Raw genomic sequence first — 22956 nt, 5'->3', positions numbered from 1 at the left:
CAATCCAGCCTGCCTAATCATTATGCTGTAGTGTCTTCTGGAAAAAGAAGAAAAAGAGAGGAGTCTGGGAGAGGGCTATGGTCAAACTGTTCAGGGGTCTCGGGTTCCAAGAAGAGCCTCAGACTTCGCAGAAAAAATAAAAACCATCTCCTTCAGCCGCAGCCACCCCACTGGCATCTGTGTCTCCATTCGGGCTCTACATAAGATTTGAAGAAACGATCCCCTGCTTAAAAAGTTTGAAACCACGGAATCAAGCGTTTCTGTTGTTTGGTTTGTTGAAGATGCTACAGGATTCATGCTACACCCTGCCTTAGATGAAGAAGTCTTCCTGAGGCAAGCGAATAGGTATTTGTTCTTCCCAAAGATGTGAATCTCCTAGCTCCAGGGTGAAAAAAAAAGTGTATTTTTTAAAAACTTAATTAGTAGCAAAACTAATTTTAAAACTCTTGGGTATGGTGGCTGATGCCTGTAATCCCAGCATTTTGGGAGGCTGAGGCAGGCAGATCGCTTGAGGTCAGGAGTTCAAGACCAGCCTGGCCAACGTTGTCTCTATTAAAAGTACAAAGGTTAGTCAAGTGTGGTGGAGGCTGAGAAAGGGGAATTGCTTGAACCCTGGTGGTGGAGGTTGCAGTGAGCCAGGAGATTGCACCACTGCACTCCAGCCTGGGCAACAGACAAAGTGATTGAGACTCCATTTCAAAAAAAAAAAACACTCGGGAAGGACGATTTCTTTTTGGCCCTTTAACAATTAATTAAATAGGAGCACTTGTTATAGACATTCCCCATTTGCAGGATGCTTTCATAGATCCCTTTAGTTTAGCCGTACACCTATCTGTGAGGTAGATATGGCCAGTCATGATTAGTATCCACGTTTCTTTGCCAATAATGGGCTCAAGAAGGCGAGGTGATTTTCTGGGGGTCCACTGCTTTGTCTTCAGTGCCTTGCACACAGTAGTTGCTCAACAGATGTTTGTTGAACAAGCTGGATGATCAGACAAAGACCATAAGTGGTAGAGTTAGCATCTAAGCCCTTTAAAGTCAGGGCTGGTTTTATGATTCCACTCTGTCTTTGAAATGGTGAGAAACTCCAGTCCATGCAAGTGGGTGTTCATGTGACATGGGAATCAGTTAACTTTTAGTGATCAATGTTTGAAACACTCTCCTCGGTCACATCAGCTGAAAAACTCTCGCACATAACTCCCCACTCCTCCACATTTAGGGTTTGAATCCACGCAACCTCATAGATGATCTGTCTGCTGGGTATTAACTATTGCAGCCACCTCTCACAACTATATGTTCCTTTTATTACAAACTTTGATGCAATTTATAGAACATATTGTATCTGGATTGGGGGGGAGTGTACATTTATTCCAAATTTACTCTCTAATGCATTTAGAAAGAAAAATAAAAATTCGTGTATGCCTTATGAGTCATATGAGGATATGTAGAATGGATTCATTCTTTTTGCTGGTACCTTGAAATGATCACATCTTAGTGTGCCTGTTAACAATAAGCACTGACATTTGACTGAAACAGGTTTAGAGAGAGAGTAGCAGATTAATGATGGGGTTTGGGCATGGTCTCTATTTGTTTTCTCTTCTGTCTGGCTGTCAGGCGCATGAGTGGGTGGCTCTTTGCCCTCGCATATGGCTACCTGGCCCTCTGGAAGTCTCCCCAAATTCTGAAATGTGTGTCAGGTCAATTGTGCAGCCCGCAGCCCAGCTAGAGAATGCCTCCCCACTGGCGGCTCTGCTGAGCTCTGTTTAAAATATTCCCAGGGTAACTAACGGTTTTGAAAATGCCACGTTACCATGGTACTTGAGACATGGTGGGTGGGGGGCATGCAGCTGGGTTTCAAATTCAGTAGGTCTCCAGTTCATAAGCTTTCATTTTCTTTTTGTTTAATTTAAAACATGCTGAGAAGAAGACTGGATCGCACGAGGCTTGGCATGCTTTCTCTTTTGCTTGTCTTCCTCCTCGAGGCTTTGTCCTCTAGCTCCTAAGTTCCTGCCAGGTGTTCTGTGTTTTGAGGCAGGTCAGGATTGCTTGAAAGCTCCCACCTTTGGAGGGCTGGGTGTGTCACAACCTGGCACCCCATGAAGCATCACCAAACATAGGAAATGCTATTTTAGGGCCCGACAATAGCAAACAAAACCGAATAAAACCTGCCTCCATCCAGTGTCATTGTTTTAGTTATATGCAATTATAGGGGAGGAAGGGTATCTCTTCCTCTCCAATTCTAGATTCCTGGCTGAGACCCCTGTAACGAAAGACAGAGTAACAAGAGAAAAACATACACATTTATTTAATATGAGTTTCATGTGACATGAGAGTTTTCATAAGGAAACAAAGACCCATGGAAACAATTCAACTTGTGTGTTTTTATGCCAGATTTGATGAAGGGTGGACAGTCACGGAGAAAGATGATACGGCAAAGAGGGTGTGAGTTGAGTGCCATGAACTGGGGGAACTCGGCAAGGCCTGTTTGTTCAGATTCTTCTCTGGGGTCCTGTGTGTTCAGAGATAATGATTCTATTTTCCCCCAGGTAGAAGAAGGCCGCCTGTTGAATGAGGGTCTTATGACCAGTTTCACTGGAAGGTGAGAAAAATCCTTTCTAGGTTTTATAACCTGCTGCAGGAGAAAAGGGAGGTGGAAGTCCGAGAGGCCTTCCTGCACATGCTGCCTCCCAAATGCCTTTACCTCCCAAGGGTCCACAGTTATGACAGCATGTCCTGAACCTTGTCACAATCCCGTGACCATTTTTTAAAGATAGGGTTAGACAGATATTCACCATCACATTTGTAATATGTATGTATGCATGCATGTGTATCTCTATGCGTGTGTATTAAAGTCTCATACTTTGCCCTGCTAAGGAAAGCATATCTACTGAGACACAGAGGGAGAAAAAGAAGAAGGAGGAGAAAGAGGGAAATGTAAGTGAAAAAAGAAAGAGATAAAAAGAATAAAGGAGACGGGCAGGATCAGAAGATGAATGTTTAAAGTGTATTGAGCCTCTGCAGTATGCTCCTGTTGAAGGCAGGCCTGGACTTCTGACACGGGGAGGAAAACCAAGGCTAAGGGTAAGGAAGATGGAGAGGGCAGAGGAGGGAGAGGCAGATGGGGAAGAGAGCTGCCTAGAGAGGCAGAGGGACTGCCTGGAAGTCCCAGATGGGACTAATCCACTTACTGGGCTCTGGGTGGCAGAGTTACTGGAGTCACCAGAGCCCTTTCAAATGCTCCTTTGCTATTTCTGTCCTGGGAAATAGCTGATCAGTTTCTGTGTTCAAATGCAAATGTTATCTATGGTGTTTGTTATGGGTGTTCTGGTTTCTTTGCCCCTGGGATTCTTAGGATTTTGTTCCCTGGCATCTTGGAAATCTAGTGGGAGTCTATGCTAACTGGGACCGGAAGATCCTTTTGTGTAGAAGACAGGTGAGTCATCACACAGAGCCCGAAGGTTAGACTTAGGGTAAGGATTACATTGATCTGAGACTCACCTTTGACTCTCATCCTTAAAATCAAATTTCCTTCATTTGTTTACTTGTTTTAGAATACTTAGTCTACCTGTAATCCCAGCACTTTGGGAGGCCATGGCGGGCTGATCACAAGCTCAGGAGATTGAAACCATCTTGGCTAACACAATGAAACTTCGTCTCTACTAAAAATACAAAAAAAAAAAACCTAGCCGATCATGGTGACACACTTCTGTAGTCCCAGCTAATTGGGAGGCTGAGGCAGGAGAATTGCTTGAACCCGGGAGATGGAGGTTGCAGTGAGCCAAGATCATGCCACTGCACTTCAGTCTAGGTGACAGAGCAATACTCCGTCTCAAAAAAAAGTAAAATAAAAATCAAAAATAAAGTAAAATAGTTATTCTTCTTTGCAAATGGGTGTGTCAGGCTTGAACATTTGAATGAACTTTGAACAAAAGCTGCGTCATTCTTTATTTGGTGGCAGCCTACACAGGTTAGTGATCAATCAAAACATAAGTCAAATAGTAACTCAACATTTCTTTGAATGTTTAGGTTACTTGCTTTTGAATAGCTCTTAGCCTTTTTAAAAAAATATTATTCAGACTTAAAATTCAGGTCTGTGTTTTTTGTTGGTTGGTTTGTTTTTGAGATGGGGTCTCAGGGTCACCCAGGCTGGAGTGCAGTGGTGTGATCGCAGCTCAGTGCAGCCTTGACGTCTGAGCTCAAATTATTCTTCCACCTCAGCCTCCTCAGTAGCTGGGACTACAGGAACTCACCACCACACATAGCTAGTTTTTTGCTTTTCTTTTAGTAGAGAAGAGATCTTGCTATGTTCCTCCAGGCTGCTCTCCAACTCCTGAGCTCAAGCCATCCTCCTGCCTTGGCCTCTCAAAGTGTTAGGATCACCCAGCCTCAAACTCATCTTTGAATAGATAACTCCAGGAGTCAAAAGTAGAGAATATAGTTTGGGGATGCACAGCCTTTGTGGCTGATAACATTCAGATGATGTGGTTTAAAGGAACCCACTCCATGCTACAACACCCACTACCCAAGTTATTTTCCTCAGCATGGTTTGTAGTATTGACCTAGAACTATTGAATTTCTGTGACTCTGAAAAAAAAGTAATTCTTCATTTCTTTAATCTGCAAAATAGCGATATATTCCAAGGATTAACAAACTGCCTCAAATGCTTGCTGTGATAGCATTATACTTGAGTTTAACTTACGTTTATGTTTTTGTATTCCCTGAATAGCACTTAACTTTCTCATGGAAAATTTGGTTACATTTAGTAAAGATTTCAAAGCATAATGCAACAATAAATGTTGCTTTTAGTATTTATTTGCTTCTTATTGCCTCATAAAACAATTCCTAAAATCATTGGCTCTCCAATCTTTTTCTGATCTTCAGGTAGTCTCCTTCCTCTTTGTATTTGATTGAATTATGAGATTTTAGTATTTGTCAGGCCTTAAACTAATTGCCAGGGATAGAATGATGAATAAGCTATGATCTTTGCCTCAACTTCTGTCTTTTTGTGAGATGGCTCATAATCAGCTAGGAATTTGGCAGCCCTTGGAAAATATTAGGTTAGTTCCTTTTTTTTGGAGACAGACTCTCACATGGTCACCCAGGCTGGAGTGCAGTGGTGCGATCACAGCTCACTGTAGCCCCGACCTCCCAGGCTCAAGGGATCCTTGTGTCTCAGCCTCCTGAGTAGTTGGGAATACAGGCTGTGCCAGCACATCTGGCTAATTTTTGTATTTTTAGTAGAGACAGTGTTTTGCCATGTTACCCAGGCTTGTCTTGAACTCCTGGCCTCAAGTGACCCACCGGCCTTGGCCTTCCAAAGTGCTGAGATTCCAGGCATGAGCCACTGCATCTGGCCTTGGTTAGTTTCATCTCTCTTTTCAATTAACAATAATTTTTCCAACATGGTGAAACCCCATCTCTACTAAAAATACAAAAAATTAGCTGGGCATGGTGGCGTGTGCCTGTAATCCCAGCTGCTCAGGAGGCTGAGGCCGGAGAATTGCCTGAGCCAAGGAGGCGGAGGTTGCGGTGAGCCGAGATTGCGCCATTGCACTCCAGCCTGGGTAACAAGAGCAAAACTCCGTCTCAAAAAAAAAAAATAATAATAATTTTGCTAATATGCCTTTTTTTTTCCTGAGATACGTTCTCCGGTCTGTTGCCCAGGCTGGAGTGCAGCAGCACAATCTCAGCTCACTGCAGCCTCGACCTCTCCAGCTCAAGTGATCCTCCCACCTCAGCCTCCTGAGTGGCTGGGACTATAAGCACATGCCACCATACCCAGCTAATATTTGTATTTTTTGTGGTGACAGGGGCCTCACTATGTTGCCCAGGCTGGTCTCTAACTCCTGGGCTCAAGAGATCCTCCCTCTTCAGCCTCCCAAAGTGCTAGGATTATAGGTATGAGCCATTGTGCCCAGCCCTAATATATCTTTTTATTTTCTAAAAATTTCTACCTCTCTCCTATACTGACTGACATAACCAAATTGGAATTAAAATAATGCAGGCTAGAATTTAAGAAAAATTCATCATCTTCCCTGGTCAGTGCCCTGCTCAGGTAGACAGCACTTTGTCACCTACCCTTTGCAAGTTTAGTTTTAAACTGCTAAGTTTATTCATTGAATTTTTTCATATAGTATCCTTCTGTAACTTCTGTTTTTCTAGAAGCATGGGCCTTAGTTTCTTTGCAACATTTCTGAAATGCTTTTACACCTAGTGTTATACTTTTTGTCTAATGTGGTGCTAGGAAAAACCACTTAGGAACAATGAATAACATGGCTCACGCCTGTAATCCCAGCACTTTGGGAGGCCAAGGTGGGTGGATCACGAGGTCAAGAGATCAAGACCATCCTGGTCAATTTGGTGAAACCCCGTCTCTACTAAAAATGCAAAAAATTAGCTGGGCACGGTGGCGCGTGCCTGTAATCCCAGCTACTCAGGAGGCTGAGGCAGGAGAATTGCCTGAACCCAGGAGGCGGAGGTTGCGGTGAGCCGAGATCGCGCCATTGCACTCCAGCCTGGGTAACAAGAGCGAAACTCCGTCTCAAAAAAAAAAAAAAAAAAAATTCTGTTTATTCTGTTTCTGCCTAACATTGTGAGGAGTCTGCACAGTCAGAGTTTTAAGAAAAAAACATGATTTAGTTAGCAAGTTAAAACTTTGATAGCCAAGGGGATATGCAGATAGCCTTTTCTGTGTATTTCCATTAAAAGTAACTTATTTGAGGAAGTAGGAAGAAAGGCATGTACAACAAAATTTAAATTCTTTACCAAAGGCATAACAGAAGTGCCAAAGGGTAAAGAATTGCATTTGAGCGTTTGTGGTTGGACCTGGTTTCAGGAGAGTAGTCATTAAGAAGTGAAGTCAAGAACAAATAATGTAAGGTATGAATATTGTAAACTAATATATATTAGGTAGGTGCCAGTTAAAGAATATACCATCATCTTCTTTATGTCTTCCAAGTATCTAGGACAGTATCATGGGACCTTGCTTTAGTAGTGCTTTGGAGCTGCACTTGGGTAATATTTTCAGCTGAAACTGACCTAACACAAGGCCCTTTGGGCAGAGATGATCATCAGAGCCACATGGCTGCATTCCAGGACAATTTCACATCAAGCTGTATGATATAAGGCACTGCCTTGGAATAAGTTACATGTCTTCAAAGCTCCTTGTGATGCAGGAATTTTCTCGACTCCTTGGCAGACTTGCGACAGGGGTGCCCCATTTATTCGGCCCACCAAGCTCAACCTCTTGCAGGAGGGAGTATGTACGTGAGCAAGGACAAGATCCGGCTGGCCACTTTGGGTACCAGCACAAGCAGGCTCTCTGTAGGCCCCTCAGCCAGACCAGGTGGGGGTGCCTGCAATCTCCAAGGCCCCAGAGGGTATGTTACAATGCTCTCTTAGTTCTGCTGTCCATGGACAGTGGTGTGTTATCAGCTCAGTGGACACCTTGCCTCATAGTATGGGGCAGCTGCCTTCTGTCGGCGAGGGCAAAGGGGCAGTGTGACAGCCTTTTTTGAGTACTTGCACTCAGTGGGTCCTGAACTCTTGTCTGTTGTCCAAGAAGAATTAGTCACACCGACAATTGAAGGTTGGTAGAGGCAGAGAATTTTATTTAGTGATAGAAGTTGCTCTCAACAGAGAGGGGAGCTGGAGCAGGGATAGGAAGGGTAGGTAATCTTCCCTGAAGTCCAGTTGTCTGCAGCCAGCTCTTCTCCAAAGTTAAACCATCTGTCCTTAAAAGTCTAGCTGTCCCACTGAAGTCAAATCACCTTTCTCCAGTCAAGCTGATTCTCTCTTCTCCTAGCTGAGTCTGGGGTCTTTATAGGCACAGAATTGGGGGTGGGGTGGGCCATAGGTAGTTTTGAAAAAGGCAGCATTCAATTGGTAAAAAGACATTATTCAGAAAGAACCAATCAGGAGACAGTGGGCAAACAGGAACAGAAGTTATTTTGAGCTGTGAGTTTCTGGCTTTTTTGCTTAAAGTGGGGTTTTGCCAGGGACCTACCCTGTCTGCCTAGAATTTCTCTGCCTCTTGCCACTGTCACTTGGGGTCGGCCAAGCATTGTCTGAGAGCCCCCTGCATGCCCAATTGTATGCTGAGGACCATGAGGAGGATGCAAAGAATTCGAGAAGGGATTCAGAAAGGGAGGGCCATGATTGATTGATCCAGCTTTACTGTGGGGCAGGCACCATATGAAGCATATTGCATTTAATTCTCACAACCACTCCAAAGGAAGGTATGATGGTCCTTATTTACTCACTTGGGAAGCATGGTTGGAGAGGTGAACTGCCTCTCCAGGGCCCCACAGCTGGGATGGCAGGTGCAAGGGTCACCCTGGCTGCAGGACTCCTGGTATGTGCCCTTACTCTCACACCCTGCTCTCCAGACAACAAAACAATCAACCCACTGCTGGGGCGGGAGGCTGTTTTATCCAATCAGTGTTCTGGATTCCTGTGTAAGTTAAAAAGTGTACATGGCTTCTTTAAGATGACTGACTGCTAAAGCCCTAAACAATTTCCTGTCTGGTTTCCTCAGTGCAAGAAATTGTTCAGATCCGCATCCTAGTAGCAGCTGTATTTCAAAACACAAAGGGCAGCTTAAATTGAGAAATTGTCATATTCTGAGTGCCAGAGGTAATACTAGTCCTAGAAGCCCCCCTCTTCCTATTTAAGGCATAAATACTACAACAGCAGAGCTATCCTAGGGTCTAGATCAGAGTTATGTGACCCCACAGGTCTAGCTCCAGCAGTGAAGGAACCCTCACAAAATCCCACTGCCTTCTCTCTAAGAGGAGATCTGCCACTGTGGCCCCGTGGGCATCCTGTGGTGGTGGGTGGACAAATATCCCCAGAGAGGTGGGGCCATTGCTTGGAGCAGCAATGATACAAGAGTTTATCTCTGAAAAGGTGGTTGTTGGTGGTAAAATTTAACAGTTCTGTACACCTGTGTTCTAAGATTTGGAACCAGCGATGACTTCAAGAAGTAAAATTTTTAAAAATCTCTCTAGTGTCACATCTCTCAATGGGCCAATTATGCATCGGTGTCTTTTGCTAGTTTTAAAATGATTCATTGCACAAAGAATGGAGATAGCAGGTTTGTGTAAAGCATGTTCTTCTATTTTGCCACCTCCCTTAATTCCCTGCTTCCTGCCTCCAGCAATTTCTGGTCTGTTCCCTGGGTGGCAGCTCATTGCCACATTAGTGTGTTCATTGTATGTTCTGTTGCCAGGAAGGTGCTGCCACAGCACCCCTGGGAAGTCAGGATGGTGCTAGTTTTCTCTGTAGGTCTATCAGAGAGAAGCCTGTGGGACTAGAAAGGGATTTGGTCATCCTAGAAATGTTCTGTTTTAGGGAACTCTATGTCCTGAGATATATGTTTACATCAACATTTTTATTTCCAGCATAGGAAGGAAAAGGAGAAAAGGGAGAGAAATATTCAAATTATCTGGGAGCCATCCTCTCATATCTATTAGGCACAAAATCCATAGTTCCTTTTCAAATCATTATTGACCCAACAAAAGATTGTTTGTACTGGGGCTGAGTATTATCTCTGTTATCACATTCCTTTGTCTTCTATGCACTTTCATTCATCTCCTGTAGAGGCAGATCACAGAAAAAATGGAATGATGTCTCCTCAATCTCTGCAGAGTACATTTTGTCATTGTGTTGACCGTTCATGCATTTCAGTTTATTATCGCTGGTTTCAAAAGCATGTAATTTTTATCTGAAAGTAGGTTACAATTAAGGGATTTGCAGGTAGTGATCCTGGATCCTGTTTTGTCTCCTTGAAAAATACAGCATAGAGCAGCCGGAGAACATGAGTTTGAATTTGTAGCTCTTCTGTTCCATCCTGAGTAACCTCAAGAAATAGCACCTGGGGGTAGACAAAGGCGAAGCCAAGTGGATGGATGTGGGTGTCTTTAGCAAAATGACAGGTGAGGCAGGGCAAGGACAGAGAAGGGAGGTGCTGGCTGCTAGAAGCTTCTCGAGATGGAGTTGTAGAAACAAGCCTGGTTTTGGTGGGAGAGGCAGTCTCATGCCCAGGGGAGATTTTTGTTTTCTTTTAAGGAGTAGTAACATCTGGGGTGGTCTGTGTCATTTCACCCTTTCTGGTAAAAGGGATTAGTTCTTGTTGAAAAATGCCTCTTTGCCCCTTGAATCTGTCAATACTCCACCTTTGTCCTCACCCTTGACTTTAAAAACCCTGCCAGATGCCTTCCCAGGAAGGTATAAATTAAGCATTTTTTTTCCTTTGTAGAAAAACACACACACACATATACACACACGCACACACACACATGCACACATACGCACACACACATGCACACATACGCACACACGCACACATACGCACACAGCAATTAATAGCCAGAGTTTATTGAGGGTTTACAGTGTTCCAGGCATTTCTCATTGCATACAAAATCTCATAAATCCCACCCAAAAACCTCGAGGTGAGTATCATCCCACATAACAGATGAGGAAGTCTAAAGAGGCTAAGTGGAGAGCCAGGATTCCCAGCAAGCTCGCCTGGCACCAGGGCCCACACTTGTAATGTATGTGTGTGTGTCACATGTACAGGGTCTTCCGTTTTATATGCAAATATTCATTTCTCACACCCTCTTTGGAGAAAGACAAGGTGGAGAAGAGGAAGTTGTAGGTGTTGAAATGGGAGCACTCACACACGTGAATATCTAGAAGCCCCCCAGGAGGCCCAGCAGCCACGTGGCCCCACCTACAGCCACCTCGTTGCTTTTTCTGCAGCATAAAATAGCCTTTCCCAGGTGCTATTGAAAATGCGTGTTGTGTGGTGCTGACACAATCCAAACATACCTAGTGAGCGTGCTCAGATCTACTCAGGAGCCTGTCTCTGCTTCCTAAGATATGAAAGCGTCTGGAAATACGTTTTCTTTAATTTTTCGCTTTGTAGAGATACATTTTTTTTTTTTAATTGCAGAAAGCTTTCTGGTTTCTTTTTCAAAAACGTATAAATTGGCCGGGTGTGGTGGCTCACACCTGTAATCCCAGCACTTTAGGAGGCTGAGGTGGGTGGATCACCTGAGGTCAGGAGTTCAAGACCAGCCAGGCGAACATGGTGAAACCCCGTCTCTACTAAAAATACAAAAATTAACTGGGCATGTTGGCAGTCTCCTATAATCCCAGCTACTCAAAAGGCTGAAGCAGGAGAATTGCTTGAACCCAGGAGCTGGATGTTGCAGTGAGCCAAGATTAACGCCATTGCACTCCAGCCTAGGCGACAAGAGCAAAGTTCCATTGAGACAAAGTTGTGTGAAAAATACCTTCCCCCGCCCCCCCACCGAAATCCACAATAAGATTTGATTACCTAAATCATTCCCCAACAAAGGATAGCACATGAGAGGGCGGAGGAACCTCTATTATCACCTAGTTAGGAATTAGCATAATCCATGTCTTTTTCTTTGTCCTTAACCCAGCATTTTCTCCTACTTGATTTGAGTAACTAAATGGCCTGCCCTCCTTGAATGATGAGAAAGCTTTATCTTCTATTGAGAAATGATGGATAGTATTGGTTGAGATTTGTTTCCTAGTATCTATGCCTTATTCAAAGTGTCTTAGATCTTTTATATTAATACATTTTAGTGTACTCAAAGTTTAATTCCTTCTATAACTTATCTATTCTGTATTTTCCATCTCCAACTAATTCAGGCCTCATCTGGAGAAAGAAGAAACAAATTATACCCCAACCGTTGTTCCTTCTTGAGTTGTATTATAATGTCACCACAGTCCTATTTTAAGATCCTGAACTCTAAAGCCCATTTTTAAGGGTGTGAATATGTTTAGACTGAGATTGCAAAGCTACCCCGGAATAAGGAGGAAAAAGAATTAAGTGTTCTTAAAACTGTTATTTTTAAACTTAAAGATAATTTATATAATAATAATTACATTTATTCTGATAGCACCTACTTGTAAGTAGTTATACTCTATACTTTTGTTTTTAGGCTCTTTTTTTAAACAGAAAAAGTTTTTTCATAGACATGAAATTAAAGATGCTGGTGAGGGTCTGAGGATAGTTCACAAGACTGTTTCACCCACTCTTAGCCTGAACCTCTGAGCTGTGGTGTTTCCTAATCCCTGTCTCGGACCCTGCTGACACCAACTCTACTGCAGAGAAATGGGGTAGCTTTGGGGCCTGGGACGGCCTCGGCAGGCTGTCCTATCCCACCTTTCCCCATACACTCCTGTTGCAATCAAAAGAAAACATAGAGACAAATCTGTAAATTAAACACTTTATTTGGGAATCACAGAATAGCAATTTGTGGCATACACACAGACTGAGGTGGGCTTTGGTAGATCTGAAAAACAGAGGGAAAATTGGGAGTTTTATTATAAAGAGAGAGGTGGGCTGGGGACAGTGACTTAGGCCCGTGATCCCAGAGCTTTGAGAGGCTGAGGTGAGAGGATCACTTAAGGCCAGAAGTTCAAGGCCAGCCTGGACAACATAGCAGGTACCTGTCTCTACCAAAAAAAAAAAAAAAAAAAGAAAGAAAGAAAACCTTAAAATTAGCCAGGCATGGCAGAGCACCCCTGTTGTCCCAGCTACTTGAGGGATTGAGATGGGAGGATCACTTGATCCCAGGATTCAAGTGAGCAGTGCACCACTGCATTCCAGCCTGGACGATAGACTGAGACCCTGTCTCAAATAAATAAAGTCAAATGAATAAAAGCAATGTTACATATTGTTTTGGAAGAAGCTCACTGGCACTAGAGAAGCTTTTGGGAGTTGGCAAGGTCTGATTACTGGGTGACAGTGATGATGGTGGATAAAACCAGTCTTGGAGTCATGGCAGGTCATTTCAGCAGCTACTAAGTGACACTGGTTTCAAGGTTACCGCTGGCCATTTTGGCAGCTGGGCTTGCAGAAAATTCAATTCTTGGAGCCAGTGCTGTGTGTCCTGAGTGCTTACCCCTGACTCCCACCTCTCGACTCTGGCTTAGTTGGGTGTGATAATTTGTGTAATGAAGCTTCACATTCTGTATCCCAATTTAGGCCCCTGTGACTTCTGGACCATGCTTCAGGCCACTGCCAAACCAAGCTCTCCTACAACCTCACCCTGACCTCGTCATTGTCTTGCTGATCTCCCCGGAGCCAGTTGACTTGAGGGTTTCAGAATTCTCCAAGTCTGCTCTCAAAGTGCATTTCCAGATTTTATCCATCTATCTTCCCCCAGCCAGCACATCTCCTGTGTTCATGTCCATCCATCTGGGCCACTCCCAGTTTCCCAGGCATAATTTAAGGTTTCACTCCCTCCCTTCATCTCTGTTACCTGTTGCTCTTCACCACCCTTCAACATGTAGCACGAATGCAATTTCTGTGAAGTCTTTCTAACTCCTGTCTTTGTAAATCTCTGTTTGCAGATTGCTGCTTACTATACATTCTCTCCTCCAAAACCTCATAGCTTTTTAAATCTATTCCTTATGAATTGTTCTCATTCTATTTTGTATTCATTTAATAGACATCGTTGGGCTTTGCTGTAGTTCTGTTTTTCTTTATTTAAAAAAATATATTTGGCCAACTATAAAGTGAAAATTAGAAAACATCTACTTCCTAAACTTAGGAAACTTCTTTCAACTTTTTTCTTTTCTTAAGAGTCTCCCATATAAAGATGAGGCAGGAAGTTGGAAGCTGTGTGGTTGCAGTGCTGTTTCTATCTATGTCGCTGTCTGGATAGAGTGGCCTGGAAGATAGCAATGTGGGTGGCTGAGAGAGGAAAAGAACAATGCCATGCCACATCCATTTCAAAATCATTCTAACAATGAAACACAAATTTGGATCATCTGCTTGTTTTAATTTTTAAGTAAAAATACTCTCTGCAAAACATACACCTCATTTAGATCATGAAATTAAATAAAAGGCAGCTGAGATATATAATGGGGAAGTGGGACTTCAAGTGGGATGGGTATCAGTTAGAAAATGCTACCGGTCTGGTTTTTTTTGTTTGTTTGTTTGTTTGTTTGAGACGGAGCCTCCCAAGTAGGATTGTAATCCCAAGTGGGATTACAGGCCCACACCACCACACATGGCTACCGTTTTTTGCATCTTTAGTAGAGACAGAGTTTCACCATGTTGGCCAAGCGGGTCTCGAATTCCTGACCTCAAGTGATCCGTCACTTTGGCCTCCCAAAGCACTGGGATTACAGGCATGAGCCACTATGCCTGGCCTAGCTCTGGCAATCTTAAAAGGAAGAGAATGAATGAGCTCGTCTAAGTGGAAAAATTCAGAGATGGCCGTCTGGGTTGATCTGAGCTAGAGGATTTTGAGATCTCAGAGTTGTAGCTGGTTGTCTTTGTAAATCTCTTGACTTTGTTGCCTTCTGTGTGTGAGCTTTGACTTCATGGGCTTTGACCCTGTGCAGGTGAGGTGGCCACTGAGAGCCCCAGGGCTGTGTGCCTCCTGGCTCCTGCGGGAGGGTGGGATCTTCTCATTGAACAAAATTCTGAGCTTTTCTCTGAATGGACCAAGTTCAAAGTATATCACATGTGTACTTCTACTGTGCCAGGAGAAGACTGTGATTGGCTTAGGTCAACCAAGGCCCACCTCTGGAACTGACGATGGAAAACACAATGTTCCTCTAAGGCCAGGTTGAAGAGTAGGACTGATGGGGGTCTTTGACTAACCACAGGGCAACATAGGGCCACAGTACCCGTAAGTTAATGACAGGAGGCCGGGCAGGCCACGGTTCATTTATCTCGATACCCTCTTGTTGAGGCCAACTCTGTGCCAGGCATTAGTAGTCTAGGTATTGGTGATGAGAGTGACCAGCACAGGCCAGGCCCTCGTCCTTGTGGAAATGACAATCTATTAAGGTAGGAAACAGTAAGCAAACAGACAATTAAGCACACAGATAGTTTCAGGTTGTGACAAGTATCATGGAGGAAATAACAGAACGGCTTGCAGAGATGGGCAAGAGAGTACTTTACAAAAGGTGACGAGATTTCAGAAATAACACAAAATGCCCCTTTGCAATTTTGCAGATTGCTGCCTATTATACAGGCTGTCAGAGCCCAAGCAGAAGCATTGAGATTAATTTGGAAAACCACAAAGCTTCCCACTTTGCTTGGTCTTCACTGTCCCAGCTAACCCAGATCGGTCTTTCCAGCTCTCCCAGGGACTCCCCATTGTTGTCCAGCCTCTCTTTCCTAAAGGTAAAAGGGAAGGAGGTGAACATAGACAAGGAGCTATAGCCATATGCCATCCAGCACCCACCACTTTCCCCATTCTCTCTTTTTCTTATCAGAGGAGCAAGGGCAATGTTTGATAAAATTCCTTGTTAAAAAATGTCTTTAGAAGGTTTTGCTATTAGGCAGGGCACGATGGTTTATGTCTGTAATCCCAGCAGTTTGGGAGGTTGAGGCAAGTGGATCGCCTGAGGTCAGGAGTTCGAGACCAGCCTGGCCAACCTGGTGAAACCCCATCTCTACTAAAAATAAAAAAAATAAACCGGGCATAGTGGCACTCAGCTGAGGCACAAGAACAGCTTGAACACGAGAGGAAGAGGTTGCAGGGAGCCAAGATTGAGCCACTGCACTCTAGCCTGGGTGACAAAGAGAGACAATGTCTCAAAAAAAAAAAAGTTTTGCCATTAAAAATATTGCTGCTGAGTGAAATTTTCATACTACTAAAAATGTTGTATGCTACTTTGAGCTTCTTGAAATGCTGTTTTAATATTTGGTTTAGCATATTCATAGCTATGGGAAGCTCTTTGTGCTACCCCTTAGCACATATCACACAGATTTTAAACTTTAAGTCATTGGAATCTTTTTCATGGATTTGTACCTACCCATAAATATATAAGACCCTGTCTGATGTTTGCTTCACTGGAAACAAAACTAGTCAGATGAAGAATTCTTAAGATGAAAATATTCTTTCATGTATATAATTCGCTGAAGGGCAGAGAAAAATTGATGCTGTTAAGTCAATCAATGAACGTAAGGGCCTTTTTGCATTTGATTATGCTTTTGGCAAATGCATCACAAGTGACTTTATGCTTTTGAAGAAATTATGTCGGTCTGTGGTTTTTCGTAGTTTGTTGTAAAACTATTTTTTTTTATTTTGTTAGCCCATATATCAAAGCTGGACTTTGGAGGGGGATGGATAGTCTCCTTGTAGAACATTGTGTGCGTGTGCATGTGTATGTATAGCTTTCAACATTTTTTAGCTTGAAATTCATTTTGAGAGCATTAAATACAATATCCTTTTCCTTAGAAAATATTAAAGACTCTTCGGTTGACATTAGCCATATGGTACCAAATAGAATCTTTATGACATTATAACTTCATAATTTGACCAAGACATTTATAAAGTAGATGGCAATGAAATAGGAAGAAACAAGCTGAAGGTAAAAAGAGAGAGAGAGAGAGAGAGGAAGCATATTAAATGCTAAATAATAGAAAACATGTCTGTTTTGAGGTTGGAAATCTGTTCAGCAAGTTGTCTAGCAATGTTTCTGTAAAGTGCCTCTGCCTCCTATGATGGCCAGACGCTTCCTGTGGCATTCTGTTTAATTTGCCATGTGTGTCTGACATAATGAAGTTTAAAGAACATCATGCGGATGATAGAAGCCCTCAAATTTTTAATCTTATGCTGAAGGGCAATTGATAGAAGCAACTCACCAAAACTTCATTTCAATCAAAGCACTTCAGGTTTGGTACTTCATTTAGTGCATGAAGTTTTACAGACATTGTTTCTAATTCCCCTTGAGAAGGCTGCGGAAGAGCCATTTTCTTTTCCTGCCCCATTCTTCCCACTTAAAGGAAACTCGGTGCACGAAAATTTAAATTTTTCTTATTTGGTAACTATTTCAATTATAAAAGAATTTTCTTGCTTTGCAAAATGATTCTGAGAAGTGTCTTCAAAAGCAGGACTTTGGAGCCTCCTTAATTCATCTTTTCTAAAATGTTTGGCCAGTATCTTTTGGACGTATGCCTCTAGGATCCACAGTTTCACTGTTTTGGGGGCTGAAATTGCTAGAAGTGTTAGGAGGCCCTGACTGTGGCTTTCCATAAGCAGCCCCCTTCAGCTGTCATTGTCACAGCACCCGCCCTTAAAAACTGAACAACACCTCAAGACCACATCCACAGTGTTGCAGCTCTGCTGCTACTCCAGCTCTGTTATTCTGTTAATAGTGTCACCTTTCCCCTCATCCCCCAGGCTTATATCCTTTGTCATTCCTGATGCTTACCCTTTTCTCTTTCTCACAATCTGCACCCACGGCTGCCAAGTGATAATGCTTCTGCTGGCAAATCACCTCTACCATTTCCCTTCCTTTATCTTGGAGAGATAACGTATTATCCTGCCAGGATACAGAAAAAGTTGATTTGAAGTGGGTCTCTGGAGCCCTGTGTTTGGAAGGATTCTGAGGCTATACCCAAGCTTGAGTAGGAAATCGATTAGCAATGTCTACAGTGGCAAAGAAATAGAATCACCACACATGCCACAGATGTGTTGCAACTGGTGTCATGAATGAAGCCTTGGATTTTGAATTAAAGACACCTGGGTTTTACCCTTGGCTCCAGAACTTTCCAGCCCTTTAACTGTGGGCAAGTCAGTTAACCTTACTGGGCTTTAGTTTCCTTATGAGTTCAGTAGGGCTCATTGGTTAACTTAAATGCATTGAATCAAATTAAACCTAACTAATGTTAAATATTTCTCATTGAATCATATTAACCTAATATTAAATATTTCCTATGCATAAAGCAAATCTAGGTTTGTTGTTGACTGTGATAAGGAACAAATAATATACATTCCCCCTCAAAGTGTGATACTGTAACTGGGTGTCCCAGGTTCTTCTGGCCTCCACTGCCCCAGGAATGGGGGAAGAGGCCCTGGAGGTGCAGTGGGCTCAAAGAGTTATGGAGAAAGTGATTTATTAGGCAGAAAGAGAGAGAGAAGTAGAGAGAGAGAGAGAGAGAGAGAGAGAGAGAGAGAGAGAGAGAGAGAGAGAGCTCCCACGTTGTCATAGGAGGGGATCCAGAGATGGAGTCCATATAGGTAAGGGAGTAGGGGGGATTTTTAACTCCAGTTACTCCCGTCTCATTTCAAGTTCTCATCCAGTGAGAGGAGTTTTTCCAAACTTCCTCTGGAGTGATTGATCTTCAACTCTGATGCTGGATTGGCTGTCTTGGTCGCAATAGAGCCCCTCCTTCCAAAGGCTTTTGGCGGTCTTTTTAAACAAAGGAAGCTCACCTGGGCTGTCTACCTTCCTGCACACGGGAAAGTTAGACAAAGAACCCTAGACTCCCAGACTGGGGAGTGGTGAATAGAGGTATGGCGCTGGGAAGTTCTTGCCTTTGAAACCATGCCCCTTGTGGACTTTGGAAGAGAAGTTAACACAGTCCCTTGATACCAAACATAAATCATTCTATTATATTCAGTTTCTTCTACCATTACTCTGACTTAGGCTCTCATCTCTCTGTTTCTGAACAGTTCCCTTCCTCACTATTCTTCACACAAATTCTCCCTCAAAAAAATTTTTTGCTCCGTATAATAAAGCAAGGCTTGAATCATGCCATTCCCCAATTCCCAAGCCTGCTGTGGCAGTCCTGGTTGGCAGCGAGTGAGGCCCCTCCTTGGTGTTTAACATCTCCTGGCAGCGTCCTCAGAGCTTCCCTGAGAAGATCACTGCAGCAAACAGTAGCTGGTGGGGCCTGAGGAGAAGGATGGAGGACAGCCTGGTGGAGAAAGCTGGGCCAGGGTCTAAGAGGGGAGGCCTGTAAGAGAACATGCGAAGGCAGTGCCAGGAGAACCTCCACTTTTAACTACCAATCTCTGTCTCTGTCTTGTAAAGTTCTACCCTATCTCCTTCCCCAAAGCCACCTCATCACCACATCCTCATAGTCTGTCATTTTCTTTCTTTCTTTTTTTTTTATGAGACAGAGTCTTGCTCTGTTGCCCAGGCTGGAATGTAGCAGTACAATCTCATCTCAGCACAAACTATGCCCCCTGGGTTCAGGCAATTCTCCTCCCGAATAGCTGGGATTACAGGCACCTGCCACCACACCTGGATAATTGTTTCTTTTGAATTTTTAGTAGAGATGTGGTTTCACCATGTTGGCCAGGCTGCTCTTGAACTCCTGACCTCGAGTGACCTGCCCACCTCAGCCTCCCAAGTGCTGTGATTACAGGCAAGAGCCACTGCATCCAGCCAAGTCTGTCATTTTCTACTTATGTTTCCTCTGTTTTATCTTTCAGTTTTTACCTTCCTATTTCAATTGTAATATAGAATTGAAGCATATTTTTATAATCTCCTCTGTTTACTGAATTCATTTTATTTCCTCTGTTCTTAATTTTATAAGTGAGAGAGAACATTTCCTTATTTCTTGTTTCTTTCTGCTTCAACACCTACCTTAAGAAAAAAAAATAAAACATACTTTGTTGAGTCTTCCCTTTTGCTGGGTTTAAATTCTCCCTGTGGCATAACAGTGCTGATTAAAAAAAAGTTCCCTGTTCTTATTAAGAGTAGTGACCTCGCAAGGGCCCTTTGGTTGTGATGCCATGCACAGAATTTTTATTTCCACGTTCTATAAAGCGGTCCTTCTCAATGGGGCGGGTTGGGGGTGGGGATTTTGTCCCTAAAGGCACATTTGGCAGTCTGTGGAGACATTTTTGGTTGTCACAGCCAAGGGTGGATGGTGATGCTACTGTTATCTGGTGAATAGAGGCCAGGGATGCCAGGGAAACATCCTTCAATGCACAGTTCCCCGAAACAAAGAATTATCTAGCCCAGTAGTGCAAAAATTGAGAAACACTGCTGTAAAGTAGTGTAAGGCTGTACAGTGCTCATACAGAACACTTGGTGAATAGTTTTTATAAAATGTCTATTTAGGCCTGGTGTGGTGTCTCATTTCTGTACAAATCCCAACACTTTGAGAGGCTAAGGCTGGAGGATCACTTAAGGCCAGGAGTTCAATATCAGCCTGGCCAACACAGTGAAACTCTGTCTCTACTAAAAATACAAAAAAATAGCTGGGTGTGGTGGCACATGCCTGTAATACCAGCTATTTGGGAGGCTGAGGCACAAGAATTGCTTGAACCCAGGAGACAGAGGTTGCAGTGAGCTGAGATCATGCCACTGCATTCCAGCCTGGGCAGCAGAGTGAGACTCTGTCTCAAAAAAAAAAAGTTTATTTAGTATTGCCTATATTCAGTAATTCCTTCTTTTTTGTTTATTTTAGCTTTACTTTAATTCTTGTGACATGTTCTTCCACTGTTAGTTAATTAGTGAAGATTAAAATACTTGGTAAATATATTTAATAAGGTAAGTATGATTTTAGAGAAAGCTGTATGTAGGTTTGATTTTTTAAATTTATATTATTAAAAATACTTGTTAAATAACCTTCCTTAGGCAACTGATTATAAAATTTACTACATGTTTGCTCTTTAGGAATTTGATTATAAAATTTGCTTTGCCAGTGTGTCCATTTTTTCCAATCCATGAATACATCTAAAGTAAATTTAATTTAGAAACAGCATGTATTATAGAATAGCAAGCACGTCTTTTACCAATAGCCTTCTTGTCTTCATTTATATATACCAGTTTTTCAAAATTATTATTACTCTAAATATGCTTTTAATTCCTTTCTCACCTTGTCATTTCTTACAAAGTTGTAAGTTACGCGCCAATGACCATAGTTTATGAGTGATAAATTCTGAAGATGGATTTAACACAGTACAGTGTTGTAGTAAAAATGTGCACAAGTCAATCCAACACTCTTAAAATGATTTACATATTCATCACTGTGCTGCATTGTAATTAGACATAGAGATATGGTAAGCAGATCCGAGAAGTTACCGTGATTAGTATTCTTTCCACACGACCGAACTACATTTTAACAAGGATTTTTTTCTGCCTTGCTTAGTAAGTTCTCTAGTTCCTGTAATCAGTGTCATGGCTGATAGCCTCCCTTACACAGTGTGATGTACACTTTATGTACACTTGACTGTCTTTTCTCTCTCTATCTCTCTCTCTCTCTCTCTCTCTCACACACACACACACACACACACACTTCTATTTCTCATTTACACATACTTACAATGAAAAATATGCAAGCTGCTCTCTCTCATATTATTGTCCTGGGGCTTGGGAACATTAGGAATAAGGAGACGATTGGAATCAATGACACTAGCATCTCACATTTTGATCTTCCTTTTTGATAATATGGAATTGAAATTATTGTTCTTGTTTGGGAAAAGATAGAGCATAAACTGGAACCCAGAGGTATACCTGGGTGATAGTAATTACACTCATGTCCCCCTATAAGCAGAGCATTGTTTTCCGCCTATCACTCAGGGAATTAAAACACCACGTTCAGGCTAAGGGTGGTAGCTCATGACTGTAATTCCAGCACTTTGGGAGGCTGAGGAGTGCAGATCACTTGAGCCCAGGAGTTCAAGACCAGCCTGAGCAACATAGTGAGACACCGTCTCTACAAGAAATACAAAGTTAGCTGGGCATGGTGACACATGCCTACAGTTCCAGCTACTTAGGAGGCTGAGGCGGGAGGAACACTTGAGCCCAGGAGGCAAAGGTTGCAGTGAGCTGAGATCATGCCACTGCACTCCAGCCTGGGCAACAGAGCAAGACACTGTCTCAAAAAGAAAAAAAAAAAAGCACCATGTTCAAAAGCACATGAACTTAAAGTTGTAACCAGACTGTGATACATAAAATGGCAGCCATGGTCACACCAACCAAGAGCTGCCATATGCTTTTTACCCATTCATGCTGGGTCAATTCTTAAATGATAATTCACAATTTCCTTTAAACCAACCAGGTGGTACTGAATTTTTTTCCGTCAATGTTGTTGTAAATATGCCTAAATGGTGAGATTGTAGCCGATTTTGATTCTCACTATTTACAAATGAAATCTTTATAGTATAAGAAATGTTTACTGCTGATTTTTCCTCTCATTCATTAGTAGAAGCAAGTTTTTCAGACATTTCTATTTAACCACATACTTGCAAGAGTTAATTAAATATCTTTCCAAGAATTTGGGTTAATGAGAAATATGTTTCATTTCTTTGGTGTAGCTTTTCCTGGAAGGCTGGGCTAGGATACTTAACTGTTTAGCTGGCAATTAAAGAGAAGTCTTACCGCTTATTTTTCTAGGGTAAAACTGACATTTTTTAGTTCCAGGAAATAATCTTGTCCCTGTAATTGGAACTTTTTTAGGCTTTCTTAGGCTTTAAGTGTGTGTTTAAAGTGGACTCTTGGAAGCAGTACTGGAAAGGAATCAAAGAAAATCAAACTCGAAAGGGATTAACGTAATCAGCCACATATGCCCTCTGCTATTTTAAATCATACATTTTAAAGCCAGATAATTTAATGTTTTCACATGTGTTTGAAGACCTCTGCAATATTAATAATTCATCCTGTTGCTGATGGAAATGGTCTCTCAATTCCAAGTGAAACTTAATTATGAAAACACAGAGTTTAAGATAAAAAATTTAAATGTTTAAGATAAAGCAACCCTCTAAGTACAACCATCAATACAGTTTTATCAGTGACACTCTCCTTTATCAGGTGGGTTTGCTTCTGTTGTATTTCCTGAATCATGTTTGCTTTGTTTTCAGTCGCTTTTGTTTCTTATAAGCGGATGATTTAAAATGTTTATGCTTCACTTACACGGGAAGGTAGACTTGACCGCTACCCAACCATCACTACCAATAAAAAGTCAATTGATGTGCTACTTTCAAATGTGGCTATTTCTCATTTGTCTTCCGATGGTTTGATAAATAGCCTTTAATAGGAAAAAGTTATCCTATAATATGGCTTCTTATGACTCTGCTTGCCATAGCTCAAGCAATGTCCAAGGATTCATTCTACACATTGGTTCTTTCATCCCTTAACTATTTATGGAGCTCCTAAAAAGTCAGATCTATCTGATCCAGGCAGTCTTATCTTACATCTGGTTCCTGCCTTCCA

General features: G+C 42.4%; 1 protein-coding gene and 1 long non-coding RNA gene across 4 annotated transcripts in view; both read left to right on the top strand.

Annotated features, from left to right (window-relative positions):
* Nucleotides 1-22956, top strand: part of DCLK1 (doublecortin like kinase 1) — a 359661-nt gene that overhangs the window by 209925 nt on the left and 126780 nt on the right. The gene's annotated exons all lie outside the window — the stretch shown is intronic.
* LOC144582779 (uncharacterized) lies at nucleotides 2547-2961 on the top strand. The gene is made up of 2 exons (XR_013536218.1): nucleotides 2547-2599; nucleotides 2875-2961. It is a non-coding gene; the product is annotated as an uncharacterized LOC144582779 (long non-coding RNA).

Source organism: Callithrix jacchus, chromosome 5 (genome assembly GCF_049354715.1).
Source record: "Callithrix jacchus isolate 240 chromosome 5, calJac240_pri, whole genome shotgun sequence".
Classification (NCBI taxonomy): Eukaryota; Metazoa; Chordata; class Mammalia; order Primates; family Cebidae; genus Callithrix; species Callithrix jacchus.
Note: the sequence above shows the minus strand (reverse complement) of the source record. Positions and strands in the feature narration are given on the sequence as shown.